We start from the raw sequence: 14,500 nt of genomic DNA on the forward strand, positions 1-14,500 counted from the left end.
TGTATTTACAGCAACATTAAAGGGTTAGTCTATGCTATTCTATTTATTAGTAGTAGCATTTATTTCCAATATTGTTGTATTACTAATATTAGTTAAAAATTTACTACAAATACGCATAGGTGGGAGTTGGTTTTGATGGTTTTAGATGATGTATAATAGTTGCGTAAATTGAGAAAATTTGACAGCTTAGCTGTACAGACTTGTTAATACCTATAAACAGTACACATTTGTACTGAAGTCTATGGATCTTTGCTGTATCCATATACTACAATAAAGATGGATGTAATCACCAGTGTTGGAAAGGTTACTTTTAAAATGTATTCCATTACAGATTACAGAAAACACCGTTTCTGCTTGGTGACAGCTCGTACTTTTCCACTCTCCTTTTTCTCCCTCCTCTTGCTCACAGAAACATAACGTGTATGGCAGTCCATTCTCCCTGCAACACGGACTACACTGTCTATGATGCTACATTCTTTAGGGCTATGCCTGTAGCAATCTGCCTATTAGCTTAGCACAACAACAACAAAAAGGCACTCTCTCACCCAGAAAACACGCAGAGAGAGAGTGTCACCCTGTAACCATGGCAACCGTAACTCTGCCGCCTGGAGCAACAGAACAAACTAAATCCAAACTGTCCTGATCCGTGACAATATGAAGCAGGAAAGTACCGCAGTGTAATCCATTTATTTCAACAAAGTAACTGTATTCTAAATACCACCTTTTTAAACGGTAACTGTAACGGAATACAGTTACTCATATTTTGTATTTTAAATACATAACGGCCGTACATGTATTCCGTTACTTCCCAACACTGGTAATCACCATGACACAACTAACTGGTTTGTGGATCATTGACGTTGTGGCTGTTGCTGATGTTCTCAAATGTGACCATATTTGGATTAAAAGATGGGGTGTAAGCTATCTAATAGTTGCTCACTTGGTTAACAAGCTTGATCCAGAAAATTTCCTGAGCTACAAAGGTGCAGTTTAAGTAGTTCCAGAAGCCAACAAGTACAGTTTTGCCGACCAAAACTGAAGAATGAACTTCCTGAAAGATCTGTGACAGAAAACTCAATATATTATTTGTCAGTTAATCCCATCAAAATGTTCCAAAAGGTACCTATATGAAAAACACAACCAAGAAGTCCAGTTTGGTCACTCCAGTTGGCTTGGGACAGCAAATGGCTACAGCTGCCTGTGTCCCCCCTCCATTATCCACGTGGATCCATTATTAAAACATTTCCATATAGTTCTCATGAAGAGTAAACCTATTGATTGTGGCCTAAACAATGTCATGTTCATTTCAATAATCAAATTGGAAAGGAGCTTTGACCTAACCCTCTGAGAATCAGCTGATTCATGCAAAAGAACATTATCTCAACATTCACTTCTCCTTGGGTCATAGTGATCATATGGATGAAGGTGGATGTTTCTGAATTTAGCTCTGAAAAGTTTTGGCATTCAAGGAAGCTAAAGGAGGATTCAGATAAGTGATTAATATTACATTTCTATCATCTTGATTGATTTGATTAGCTTCTGTTACTTTAAAAGTTTTTGTGCGCCTCTAATACGATTGAAAAATTATTCAACTAAGTATAAAGGGTGAGTTTGGTTATTTTGATTATTATTTCTTTATTGGCCTATTAATAAAGATCATCATGGTTCAGTTCAACTAACTTGTGTCACTGAAGCCAGGTGTTACGTTTCGGTGTTGTCAGTCTGTTGTTTTTTTTTAACAACACACTGACAACACCGAAACGTAACAGTTCCCCCCAACCAAAAATCAAACATTTAACACCAAGTGAAAAGTTTGATCCAGACAGACGAAGCCGATGAAGGCTGGAGCGGTCCCACTGACCCTCCAGCAGACGACGAAGGCTGGAGCAGTCCCACGGACCCTCCAGCGAAGGCGGATGAAGGCTGGAGCGGTCCCACGGACCCTCCAGCGACGACAAAGGCTGGGGCGGTCCCACGGACCCTCCCCTCAGCGAAGGCAGACGAAGCTGATGAAGGCTGGAGCGGTCCCACTGACCCTCCAGCGAAGGCGGATGAAGGCTGGAGCGGTCCCTCGGACCCTCCAGCGGAGACGGACGGCTGAAGCGAAGGCAGACGAAGCTGATGACGGCTGGAGCGGCCCCACCGACCCTCCAGCAGACGACGAAGGATGGAGCGGTCCCACGGACCATCTAGCAAAGGCGGATGAAGGCTGGAGTGGTCCCTCGGACCCTTCAGCGAAGGCGAATGAAGGCTGGAGCGGTCCCACTGACCCTCCAGCAGACGACGAAGGCTGGAGCAGTCCCACGGACCCTCCAGCGAAGGCGGATGAAGGCTGGAGCGGTCCCACGGACCCTCCAGCGACGACAAAGGCTGGGGCGGTCCCACGGACCCTCCCCTCAGCGAAGGCAGACGAAGCTGATGAAGGCTGGAGCGGTCCCACTGACCCTCCAGCGAAGGCGGATGAAGGCTGGAGCGGTCCCTCGGACCCTCCAGCGGAGACGGACGGCTGAAGCGAAGGCAGACGAAGCTGATGACGGCTGGAGCGGCCCCACCGACCCTCCAGCAGACGACGAAGGATGGAGCGGTCCCACGGACCATCTAGCAAAGGCGGATGAAGGCTGGAGTGGTCCCTCGGACCCTTCAGCGAAGGCGAATGAAGGCTGGAGCGGTCCCACTGACCCTCCAGCAGACGACGAAGGCTGGAGCGGTCCCTCGGACCCTCCAGCGAAGGCGGATGAAGGCTGGAGCGGTCCCACGGACCCTCCAGCGACGACAAAGGCTGGGGCGGTCCCACGGACCCTCCCCTCAGCGAAGGCAGACGAAGCTGATGAAGGCTGGAGCGGTCCCACTGACCCTCCAGCAGACGACGAAGGCTGGAGCGGTCCCTCGGACCCTCCAGCGGAGACGGACAGCTGAAGCGAAGGCAGACGAAGATGATGAAGGCTGGAGCGGTCCCACTGACCCTCCAGCAGACGACGAAGGCTGGAGCGGTCCCTCGGACCCTCCAGCGAAGGCGGATGAAGGCTGGAGCGGTCCCACAGACCCTCCAGCGACGACAAAGGCTGGGGCGGTCCCACGGACCCTCCCCTCAGCGAAGGCAGACGAAGCTGATGAAGGCTGGAGCGGTCCCACTGACCCTCCAGCAGACGACGAAGGCTGGAGCGGTCCCTCGGACCCTCCAGCGGAGACGGACAGCTGAAGCGAAGGCAGACGAAGCTGATGAAGGCTGGAGCGGTCCCACTGACCCTCCAGCAGACGACGAAGGCTGGAGCGGTTCCCCGGACCCTCCAGCGAAGGCGGATGAAGGCTGGACCGGCCCTCGGACCCTCCAGCAGACGACGAAGGCTGGAGTGGTGCCTCGGACCCTCCAGCGAAGGCGGATAGAGGCTGGAGCAGTCCCTCGGACCCTCCAGCAGACGACGAAGGCTGGAGCGGTTCCCCGGACCCTCCAGCAGAGGCGGATGAAGGCTGGAGCGGTCCCACGGACCCTCCAGCGAAGGCGGATGAAGTGTGGAGCGGTCCCACGGACCCTCCAGCAAAGACAAACGAAGGCTGGAGCGGTCCCTCGGATCCTCCAGCGAAGGCGGATGAAGGCTGAAGCGGTCCTCGGACCCCCCAGCGAAGACAGAAGGCCGAAGCTGTCTCCCCTTCGGACCCACCAGCGATCCCGGACCCTCCAGCGACGGCGGACGGCTGAAGCGGCCCTCGGACCCCTCAGCGATCCCGGACGAGCCCCCATATGTTACACCCCGGCCTAGGCAACCGGGGTGCAACGCAGGAAAATAAAAATAAGGCAACAACACACGAGAAAAAAACTAATACGGGCTTCCACAAATCATCCCAAAACGAAAGTATCAACCACTATTTTCCTTAAAGCAAAATGATATTTATTTACAACACACCACAAGGCGCCAAACTATTTACAACGGGGGGGGGGAGATCGCGACCATGACATACAGAAACACAGGGCTTAAATACATAGAAGGAGCAATTAGGGAATGGACGACAGGAGGGAAACACAGCTGGGGCAAATCAGACCTGACGAGACAAGGAAACGTAAACTGAACACTAAAATAACACAGACTTTCAAAGTAAAACAGGAAACACATAACAGTCACGCCAAAACAAAACACTGACACACCGAAACGTAACACCAGGGTCACTACTGAAAACAAATAATTAATTAAAATAGACCGTGTCTATTTGAGTTGCCTTTAAGGTAATGTAAAAACAAAAAAAATAGATGTCTACTTTGCACCTTTTTCTCCTACTTTTGCATTTTGTTAAAAAAAAATTGACTTAATAAGTCAAAGCGCTAATGAATTGAAAGGTCTTTAATTAACAACAAAAAAGCTTATGATTTTGGTCTTATAAATTTTAAATTCTTATTTTGTAAACTATGAATCTTCAATGGCAAGCCAACACTACTCTATTTAGTATGATGCCATGACATTATTGAATTAATGTGTTAAATGGACAAAGCAAACAAGAGGAATGCAGTTTTAAAATAACCTGTTTTATAACCTTTTAAACCATCCAGCCTTTAAATAATTCATGTACCTTATTACCATTTTCTTTATAATCAAAGTAATCTTACAGTATGAACAAACTCAATTCAATTTAATAATTTTTTTTTTTTAAACTCTGGTTTAATGGGGGAAAATTCAAAATAATGTCCAGTCAAATTTTCAGGGTTTCACCCCACAGTGCATGAAAACCAGTAGTTTGTGTTTAGATGTGATTTGGAGTATTGGCTGTCCAGCACATAACAGCAGGGTGCAAGATGCTAGAAGCCTGGGCATACAGTCATGGTCAAAAGTGTTGAGAATTACATAAATATTGGAAATTTGAAAAGTTGCTGCTTAAGTTTTTATAATAGCGATTTGCATATACTCCAGAATGATCCAGTGATCAGATGAATTGCATAGTCCTTCTTTGCCATGAAAATTAACTTAATCCCAAAACATCCCTTTCCACTGCTTTTTATTTCTGTCATTAAAGGACCTGCTGAGACCATTTCAGTAATCGTCTTGTTAACTCAGGTGAGAATGTTGATGAGCACAAGGCTGGAGATCATTATGTCTGAGGACTGGGGCAAAGTCATATTGTGATAAAGCGTGCAGGCAGGATGAGGACCCACTCGCAAACTCACGGAGGCAGGAATGAACTCAAAGCTTTATTTCTGGAGAGCAAAGCCATACAAACTAAACTGGGACACTATAAAGTATTACACAGAGAAACACACAGCCATGAATGAGGGAGAACACAACACAGAACTGAGAGAGACACGGACATAAATACTAGGGGTGCAACGATATTCGTATCGATATTGAACCGTTCGATACAGTGCTTTCGGTTCGGTACGCATATGTATCGAACAATACAACATTTGTAATTTATTTTATCAACTTTCCTTCTGACGATGCTGTCTGTGTTGAGCGCTCAGTGAATCTGCGTTCGACTACTCCGCCTAGGCTCGACAGTGCAGCCTAGGCGGAGTAGTCGAATGCAGATTCACTGAGCACTCAACACAGACAGCATCGTCAGAAGGAAGAGCGCAGGGCAAGCTAGCGAGACAGAAGTTAAGCTCTCCTTGCAACATGGACCTCCCCCACCCTCATTCAGATCTGGCATTTGGAATTATTTTGGTTTTCATGTGACGTATGACCCTGAAGGTAAGCGAGTCATGGACTAAAGTAAAACAGTATGTTGGATGTGCCATGCAATGCTCAATTACATGGGTGGGAACTAGTGTGTTAGCGCAGTTAGCTCGTTAACGTGTTGGCCGTCTAGCCCCACGCACGGGGCGATCGGCGGTAGCTCGTTAACGGAGATTTGCCGTGTTGTGGCTTTAAGGTCATTTCAACGAGATTAACCTGAAAGCACTAGTGGGAACACAACGAATATGACTGCACATTTACGCCGACATCATCCTAGTGCAAAGACAAGTGGAAGCAGAAAAAAAACAAGCAAGCATGCTACTAACTTTAGCCGAGTCATTTAGACAGCTGTTAGCACATGATTCTCCTTATATGTTTAATATGCTGCTGAGAATATAGCCCAGAAGAAGCGGATAGTATAGCTTTTATTTTGGAAAGAGACATTTCTCTGTAATAAACTCTCTTTTCCAAAGATGAGTGATTCTTCAATCAGATACAGGGCTCGCAATATCGCTAGCCCGACGTCCCAGGGCTAGCGATTATTTCAGTCGGGCTACCAAAATCTATCTCTGCCCTGCCCGTCGGGCTATTGTAGGAAGGAAAAATATATGTCAATGCTTTTGCATTCTTTCAGAAATGTAGCTGGGTAATTATGTCATTGGCATCGGTGAGCCACTGTCAATATGTGACATATTGAAGTCACGTTTGAATTTGCGCTTGTTTTTTTGCTTTCACTTTGCAATCGTGCGAACTGTGTATAGAGAGCGACAGCACTGATCTGTGAGTGATGATAATTTGTGCACCAATTCCTCTGACATCGTCTTATTAATCGTTAGCTTACTATGCAAACATGACAAGTGAAATCTCCCGCAGCAAGCTTAAACATGTGAGAGGTTGATTGCGCAGAGAATCGCTGAGCTTATGTGAGTGCGTGTGTAAAACCAGCAGCATATATATTTTAGTTCTGCTGAGCCAAATAAGACAGGTCAGGGTGAAGAAGTGACAGCCAAAGAAAAGCTTACCACAAAACGGAGAAGTTATGACAAATCAGAATATAAGGCAAAAAGAAAGTGCAGCTTTATGGTTTCATGGACAAAAGAATTTCTGTGGCTGCAATATGACGAGCTAAATAACCAGGGCTGCACATAAGTGGTCCGCAAGTGCGCATTCGCTGTCAAACACGCACAACAGTTAGGGTTAAATTTAAAAACTGTACTTTTGAGTTAAAATATATATTTATAATTTTAATAAATGACAAATTACAAGGGCATGAACATTTTTTTTGTATCGAAAAAATATCGAACCGTGACACCAAAGTATCGAACCGAACCGAACCGTGAATTTTGTGTATCGTTGCACCCCTAATAAATACACAGAGGGTTAACGAGGGAAGTGGGAGCACACGGGGAACACAGGTGACACTGATAATCATAACGAGACACGGCAGGAGTAAACACAACACTGACGGGAGACTGTCAAAGTAAAACAGGAAGTACACAGAGGTGCAGACAGGAGGGGAGTAGAGAACACTGGGACAGCACAGACATAACGGGCTGAGGAAACATGGAATAAAACACAAGGAGGGGAGACGAGGGCTCACAGATACACAGAAGGGGTAAAGTCACAAGGGGAAATCAAATAAGGAACATAAAGAACAAAATACAAAACACACAAAAACTAACAATGCTGGGTATACATGACCCAGGATCATGACACATATTCTCCGATGAAGCCTCTTTCCGATGGCTTGGGGTATCTGGAAAAAGGCTTGTCCGGAGAAGAAAAGGTGAGCGCTACCATCAGTCCTGTGTCATGCCAACAGTAAAATATCCTGAGACCATTCTATGTGGGGTTGCTTCTCATCCAAGGAAGTGGGCTCACTCACAATTTTGCACAAAAGCACAGCCATGAATAAAGAATGGTACCAAAACACCCTCCAACAGCAACTTCTTCCAACAATCCAACAACAGTTTGGTGAAGAAAAATACATTTTCCAGCACGGTGGAGCACCGTGCCATAAGGCAAAGGTGATAACTAAGTGGCTCGTGGAACAAAACGTTGAAATTTTGGGTCCATGGGCTGGAAACTCCCCAGATCTTAATCCCATTGAGAACTTGTGGTCAATCCTCAAGAGGCGGGTGGACAAACAAAAACCCACTAATTCTGATAAACTCAAAGAAGTGATTATGACAGAATGGGTTGCTATCAGTCAGGATTTGGCCCAGAAGTTGATTGAGAGCATGCCCAGTCAAATTGCAGAGGTCCTGAAAAAGAAGGGCCGACACTGTAAATACGGACTCTTTGCATAAATGTCGTGTAATTGTCAATAAAAGACTTTAAAACGTATGAAGTGCTTGTAATTATATTTCAGTACATCACAGAAACAACTGAGACAAAGATCTAAAAGCAGTTTAGCAGCAAACTTTGTGAAAACTAATATTTGTGTCATTCTCAAAACTATTGGCCACGACTGTATACAGAAACATCTGTGCCGAATATAGCCTGGAAGTCCTGAGGTCAAAATGGGAGATGACCCCAAGGGTGGTGGAGAATGACCGAGCGAAGATCCTGTGGGACTTCAAGATACAGACGGACAAAATGGTGGCTAACCAACCGGACATAGTGGTGGTAGACGAACAGAAGAAGACGGCTGTAGTGATAGATGTAGCGGTTCCTAATGACAGTGTGGCACGTTGTTAAACACAGAGACATGAAGATAGTAGCCCCCCATTTTATTTTATGCTCAGAGACACTTTCTTTTAGTAAGTCCACTGTAATGTCAGCTTTACTGTTATATAAGTTCCACCAGCAGAGGGCGCTCAGTCTTGTACGCATCAGTAGCTGACGCTAAACTAGAAGAAGTAGTGTCAGTGGTGAATAGGGCTGGGTATCGTTTAGGTTTTATCCGATACCAGTACCAAACCGGTACTTTTGAAACGGTGCAGGTGCTTAAACGGTGCTCGAACCAGTGCTCGAACCGCTGCTTAAAGAATGGAGAACACAAAACTGGTCCAAAAACCTCTCATGTTCAGCTGTTTTTTTTGTAAAAAGACAACAATGTTAGCCTTTTCTGCAGCTACAGGGCATATATGGTATCACTCTTGGCTGGAAGCAGTGCTTAAACAATGGAAAAAACACAAACTTTGTCCAAGAACCTCTCATGTTTAACTGTTTTCCACTTTTTCTTTGGTCATTTTAGCCTTTTTGGCCAGGGTGAAGGGAGTATCTGCCATCAAACAAGAAGACAGCCGCATGTAGCTATGATGATGTTTGCTAGTTCACCTTACATGCATTAATGTAATAACGTCGTTAGCCTACTCAATGTAAATTACACATGGACAACATTAAGCTACTCACGCAGAGAAGAACGGCTGCTGCTGCCATCATCATCCGTCATCATTTCTGCTACACTGGCAGGGCTAGGGGCCAGGACTCCCCTCTTCGGGTTTTTGGGGGATGTTGCTAACTCCCTGTCTGATAACAGGCACCACACCTGCAGTAGATGTGCTCGGTGTGAGGTCTCGCAGCAAGCTATCAAATACGGCGCATTTCTCGGCTTTTAACAAAATGCTGTACGTCGCCAGGTGTTTCATCAGATTTGAGGAGTTACCTCCTTTGCACAGTATCAGCTTAAAGCACTTGTTGCAGGTTGCTGAGTTTGCATTTTTTGCTGTGAAGTACAGCCAGACTTTCGCCTTGGGCATTTTTAATCTGTAGCTCTGCTCTAAAAGAACGTACGTACCTGGACCCACCTACTACACTTGCAAAGGTAAAATGATTGGCTAGAATCCAAAGTGTGTGACATCTCAGGAAAAAAAAGCACAGAAATAAAGCATCGAAATGTGCGCTGCTTTTCGGTCTGGTTACTACCGTTTATGTCAGAACCGGATACCGGTATCCATCCCTAGTGGTGAATAGGCAGCGTACAGTCCGCGCGCCGAAAGAAATGATTAATGACATCTTTTTCTGTCTTTACAGTTTTCTGTAAAAAATGTTGCACGGGAGATGAGTTGGCCCATCATTTCAGCGGTGTAACATATTTTGGTGAGGCAGCGCTAGTGAGTCAACACCATCACCAACCACCTTCTTTCCCAAGAGACGAACCTTGAATCAAAAGAAATGGAATCTCTGCAACCATTGCGTGATGAAGTGAGTGAAGTCTTGTGGCAGTTGGAGAGAGAGAGCATCTTGTGGACGTCTGCAGGCGACTGAAATGTTCTGGCCAGGACAGTGCAGAGTCTCACAGCAAGACCAAGAGAACACTCATCAGGTTGGCAGAGGGCATGTTTGATGATGTGGAGAAAAGTGAGGAAGAGGATCAAGTAAAACAGTGTTATAAAGACATTGCTGTATACATCCAGAGACTAAGCAAAGGAGAGTGTCAGTCAGAAAGGGAACCCCATGGCACAGAGTCTGGGCAAAGAAAGATCTTGAGAACACCGCATGTGCTACTCCATTTCATATTGCAGATTACTCACCCAGAGCCCGACCAGAGGCGATGCGAAGTCTTCAAGAGGTAACACTGAAGAGGGAGTTTAAAATCTGTGGGCAGATTGGAGAGCATGGGCAGAAGGATAAGTTATTCTATCTCAGCCTGATTCGCCAGATTGGCTCACCATATTAAAGGGACAATATAGGGTAGACAGCCCCACTGAGCTTTACCATCAGCTCCTCAATATCTCCCAAGAGCCCAAAGAGACTGCCTTAAACTTTGTATTTTGTGCCATTGAACTTAAAGAGAAGTTGTTATGGAAAGCGGCAAATGAGGAGACAGATGAACTGTATAGCAGAGCCACCATGCAGCGCAAATTCCTCCGCTCCATTGAAACTGGGTTGCTCAGTGACTCTATCAAGTATCAGCTACTGTCCCCCCTAAACGACATAACCATAACAGAGAGGGCCACTACTCCCGTGGATGCCGAGCACCGAGACTTTCATCGGGACCGTGGGCTTTGGACTACTGAGATAGGACCAACAGTAGTCCAAAGCCCATGGTCCCATAACAAACAGCCAAGCTCACCGATCTCTTCCAAAGAAACTGCAGCTAGTGTCCCATCAGCGGTAACTGAGGTTCACTATCTACCCCCTCAACGAAAGTCATGGCTAGTAAGCCTGGTAGGAAACAGATATACTGTAAACTGTTTTATGGACAATCACCCAGCCAAGGTGTTATGGGATTCAGGGGCACAGTCCAGTATAGTAAATGAAAACTGGCGGCAAAACCATCTCCCTCACACGGTTGTCAGACCCGTTTCAGAACTGCTAGACAATGAGACGCTCAAAGTGTTTAAAGCAAATGACACACCCATTCCCTACATTGGCTGGATAGAAGTCAGCTTCAGACTAGGCAGCGATTTGTCTCCAACCAATGAGCTGCAAGTCCCAGTACTTGTATCCAGTGACCCGGCTGTGGCTAGCAATCCCATCATTGGCTACAATGTCATTGAAGCTATCGTGAATCAGGAAGATGTAAAAAACAAAGGAGGAAGAAAACAGCTAGCACACTATGTGAGTAAAGCATTTCAAATAACTGTATGCACTGCACATAATGTTGTCAAGCTTGTGCAGAACAGCAGTGAATGCCCAGAGACAGGTGTGGTAAGGACTGGCATAAGAAGAGTTCCTTTGTCAGCAAACCAAGTCACCACAGTTTATTTACGGGCACACGTTGGTTCACATGCCCGGGGCCAAGACATACTCTTTCTGCCTGATGGGGCTGACCCACCACCAGAGGGCATAATATTCAATGACGTATTGGAGAAAATCCCAGACAGAAAAGTACCATATGTGCCCATCCCTGTGACTTACACTACAGACCACACCATTTATCTGGAGAGCCATAAAGTGATTGGATACCTTAAACCAGTAAAGACTGTATACGCAGCTGGCATCCAGACTAAAGTAAACAAGCTGACACGAGAGAACAAAAACGGTAAAGAGCTAAAGTCACACAACCCGAGTAACACACAGACACAAGAAAACCAACAGAGACCAAAGTCATGGGACCCACCAGTGGATCCCCAGCATCTGGACGAAAATCAGCGAGCGGCTGCGAGGAAGATGTTGCGAGAGGAATGTGGGGCATTTGCATATGACCGTGATGATGTTGGCATACCATCTCTGAGGATGCATATAAGCCTCCATGACACAAGTCCTGTGAAAAAGACCAACATGTCCATTAGGGCTGGGCAATATGGCCTAAAATCCATATCGCGGTATAATTCGAAGCACTTGCGGTAACGATATAAATTGCGATATATTCTTTTCTTCTGTATAACGGAGCTTGCAAAGAAAAGCGTCTGGACTTCTTTAAGTTGCTTAAAGAAGCAACTTAAAGAAGTCCAGACGCTTTTCTTTGCAAGCTCCTTTGACTACGATGACCTGGATGACTGAGAACCTTCACAGACTTCTGTATAACGTATTTTCCACACTATAAGGCACACTTAAAATCCTTTAATTTTCTCAAAACTCGAGGTGTGCCTTATGTATGAATTCTGGTTGTGCTTACTGACCTCGAACTGATTTTGGCGTGCAGAAATCTGTTAAAAAATGTTTTAGTACAACTTTGGTAAGGTGCACTGCTTGATGGATTGTCAGAGCTTGCTGCTTTACCAGGTGTAACAATTAAGTTTAACATCCAGGTATCCATGAAAACAGAATTTATTAAATTTAATGGAGTTAGAAGTTAATAGGAAGTTAGCTCGCTAGTTTCCCCCTAAACATGATATACCATGTTCTGACTGAGAGATTTTTGAAACTAATTAAAACGTACAGCTCTGCTACCACTTCCAACATAGATGAAGACAGAAAACTAAACAGCAGTGGCGTTTGCAGGGTTACTGAAGTTGGACTACCTGATATGTAATGTTGTGCTACGCGATTGCTAGCAACATAGTTATGTTAGCATAACATTAGCACATTGAAGCTGGAGGATGAACGCCAACTTTTTTTCCACTCGATAAAAGTAACGTGAGGGATTCTGGTGGTTAGGGACAAATGCAATCGCATAGCAGGATGCTATACACGGGCTAAACTTCAGTCAGGAGAACAACTGAGATTATTCATTCACAATACGAGGTTAGTTATTAAAAAATAAACTTTTGTAAATAACACATTATTAACTAACATTTCCTGTCTTTATGTCATTTATGTTTTTACCCAATCCTTCATCCTGAATCCATTTTCTTCCTAAAATATAATAGTTTTCCTGCTCTATGCAGGTGTTCTTAAAGGTCGAAACACTGTAGCTGTCCTTAGAGCAGATCATTTAAAAAGTTTGTATTCAAAGTCTGCTGGTGTCAGTAGACTTTACTGCCTTTAAGTTACTTTACATGAATAGTTTCCAAGAACATTAATGTTACCATCACTCAACAAAATTGCAAGACAGGCACGCAGCCTGAGAAAACAAAATAAGATACAAGCGACATGGACGAGGAACTGCAAAGTAATGATAAGACTAAATGGCAATCCCGAAGAAGCGAAAGTTGTGATGATAAGAGAACTCAAAGACTTAGAGCAATATAAATAATCAGGAATCTGTTATGGAATCTATTGGAAAAGTGACGATTGGATAATGAACAATGGGTATGGAAAGTGTTTCTGGCCTTATGGCTCAAAAACAATGGAAACAACAACAACAAAAACACATAAATGACAAGTTTGGACACAGATTATAGGTTTCCATTCGGAGATATTGAAGAGGAAGACTTTGATTATGAAAAGGACTGTCAAGGTGGTTATTTTGCCACACACGCTGAGAAAACGAACTTCAAAACGTTTAACTATGCAGAGCACAACATGCATGACCCTGAAAGTAACATTGACCCAGATACCCACTTCTACAATAACACCAATAATACTTGTGAGTACTATACAGATGACCAATTCAATGTGAATATTAATATGGCAAATGCATTGTCGGTCATACATTTCAATAGTAGAAGCCTGTATAAAAAAATTTCTAAAATTACAGAATGTTTAAGTAAGTTAAAAAAGTTTAACATAATTGCAATATCAGAAACATGGCTCGATAATGAGAAAGTTAGTGAAATGGGACTGGGAGGATATGAATTATTTACAATGAACAGGGTGAATAAAAAAGGATGCGGTGTTGCTTTATATGTAGATAAAGTTTTGAAATGTAGTCTGATTGAATGCATGTCAAGCACCATAGATAACATATTGGAATGTGTCACTATTGAAATTCATGTTGAAAAAGCTAACAATATAATTATAAGTTGCATCTATAGGACACCAGGTTCATGCCTTGAGATATTCAATGAAAAACTTGCTGCCATGTTTAGCAACCTAAATGATAAAAAAGTGCAAATAACTTGTGGTGATTTTAATATAGATTTGCTAAACCCAAATGGACATCAGAAAACAACAGATTTCATTAATACAATGTAGAGTAATTCCCTTTTCCCTGTAATTATAAAACCAAGTAGAATAACAATTGATACAGCTACATTGATAGATAATATATTCACAAATAAAATTGACCATGAAATAGTAGGTGGACTTCTTATAACTGATATAAGCGATCATCTTCCTGTTTTTGCAATTTTTCAAAATTATTTTGGGATTAAAACTAAACAAAAGAATCAAATATTTGATATGATATGACATAGAACAACAAGAGCCATTGCTGCCCTCCAGGTGGACTTAAAGGAACACAATTGGAATGAGGTTTTTGCAAATGAAGATTCAAATAGTGCGTATGATGCATTCTTATCAACTGTAATTTCACTATATGAAAAACACTGTCCTTTAATGAAAATCACTAGAAAGCATCACAGATCAAATAAGCCATGGATCACAAAGGGGATAGAAGATGCATG

Source organism: Mchenga conophoros, linkage group LG3 (genome assembly GCF_057382185.1).
Source record: "Mchenga conophoros isolate Kocher_MC1m ecotype Shallow Benthic linkage group LG3, M_conophoros_male_GT1.1, whole genome shotgun sequence".
In the NCBI taxonomy this organism is placed as follows: Eukaryota; Metazoa; Chordata; class Actinopteri; order Cichliformes; family Cichlidae; genus Mchenga; species Mchenga conophoros.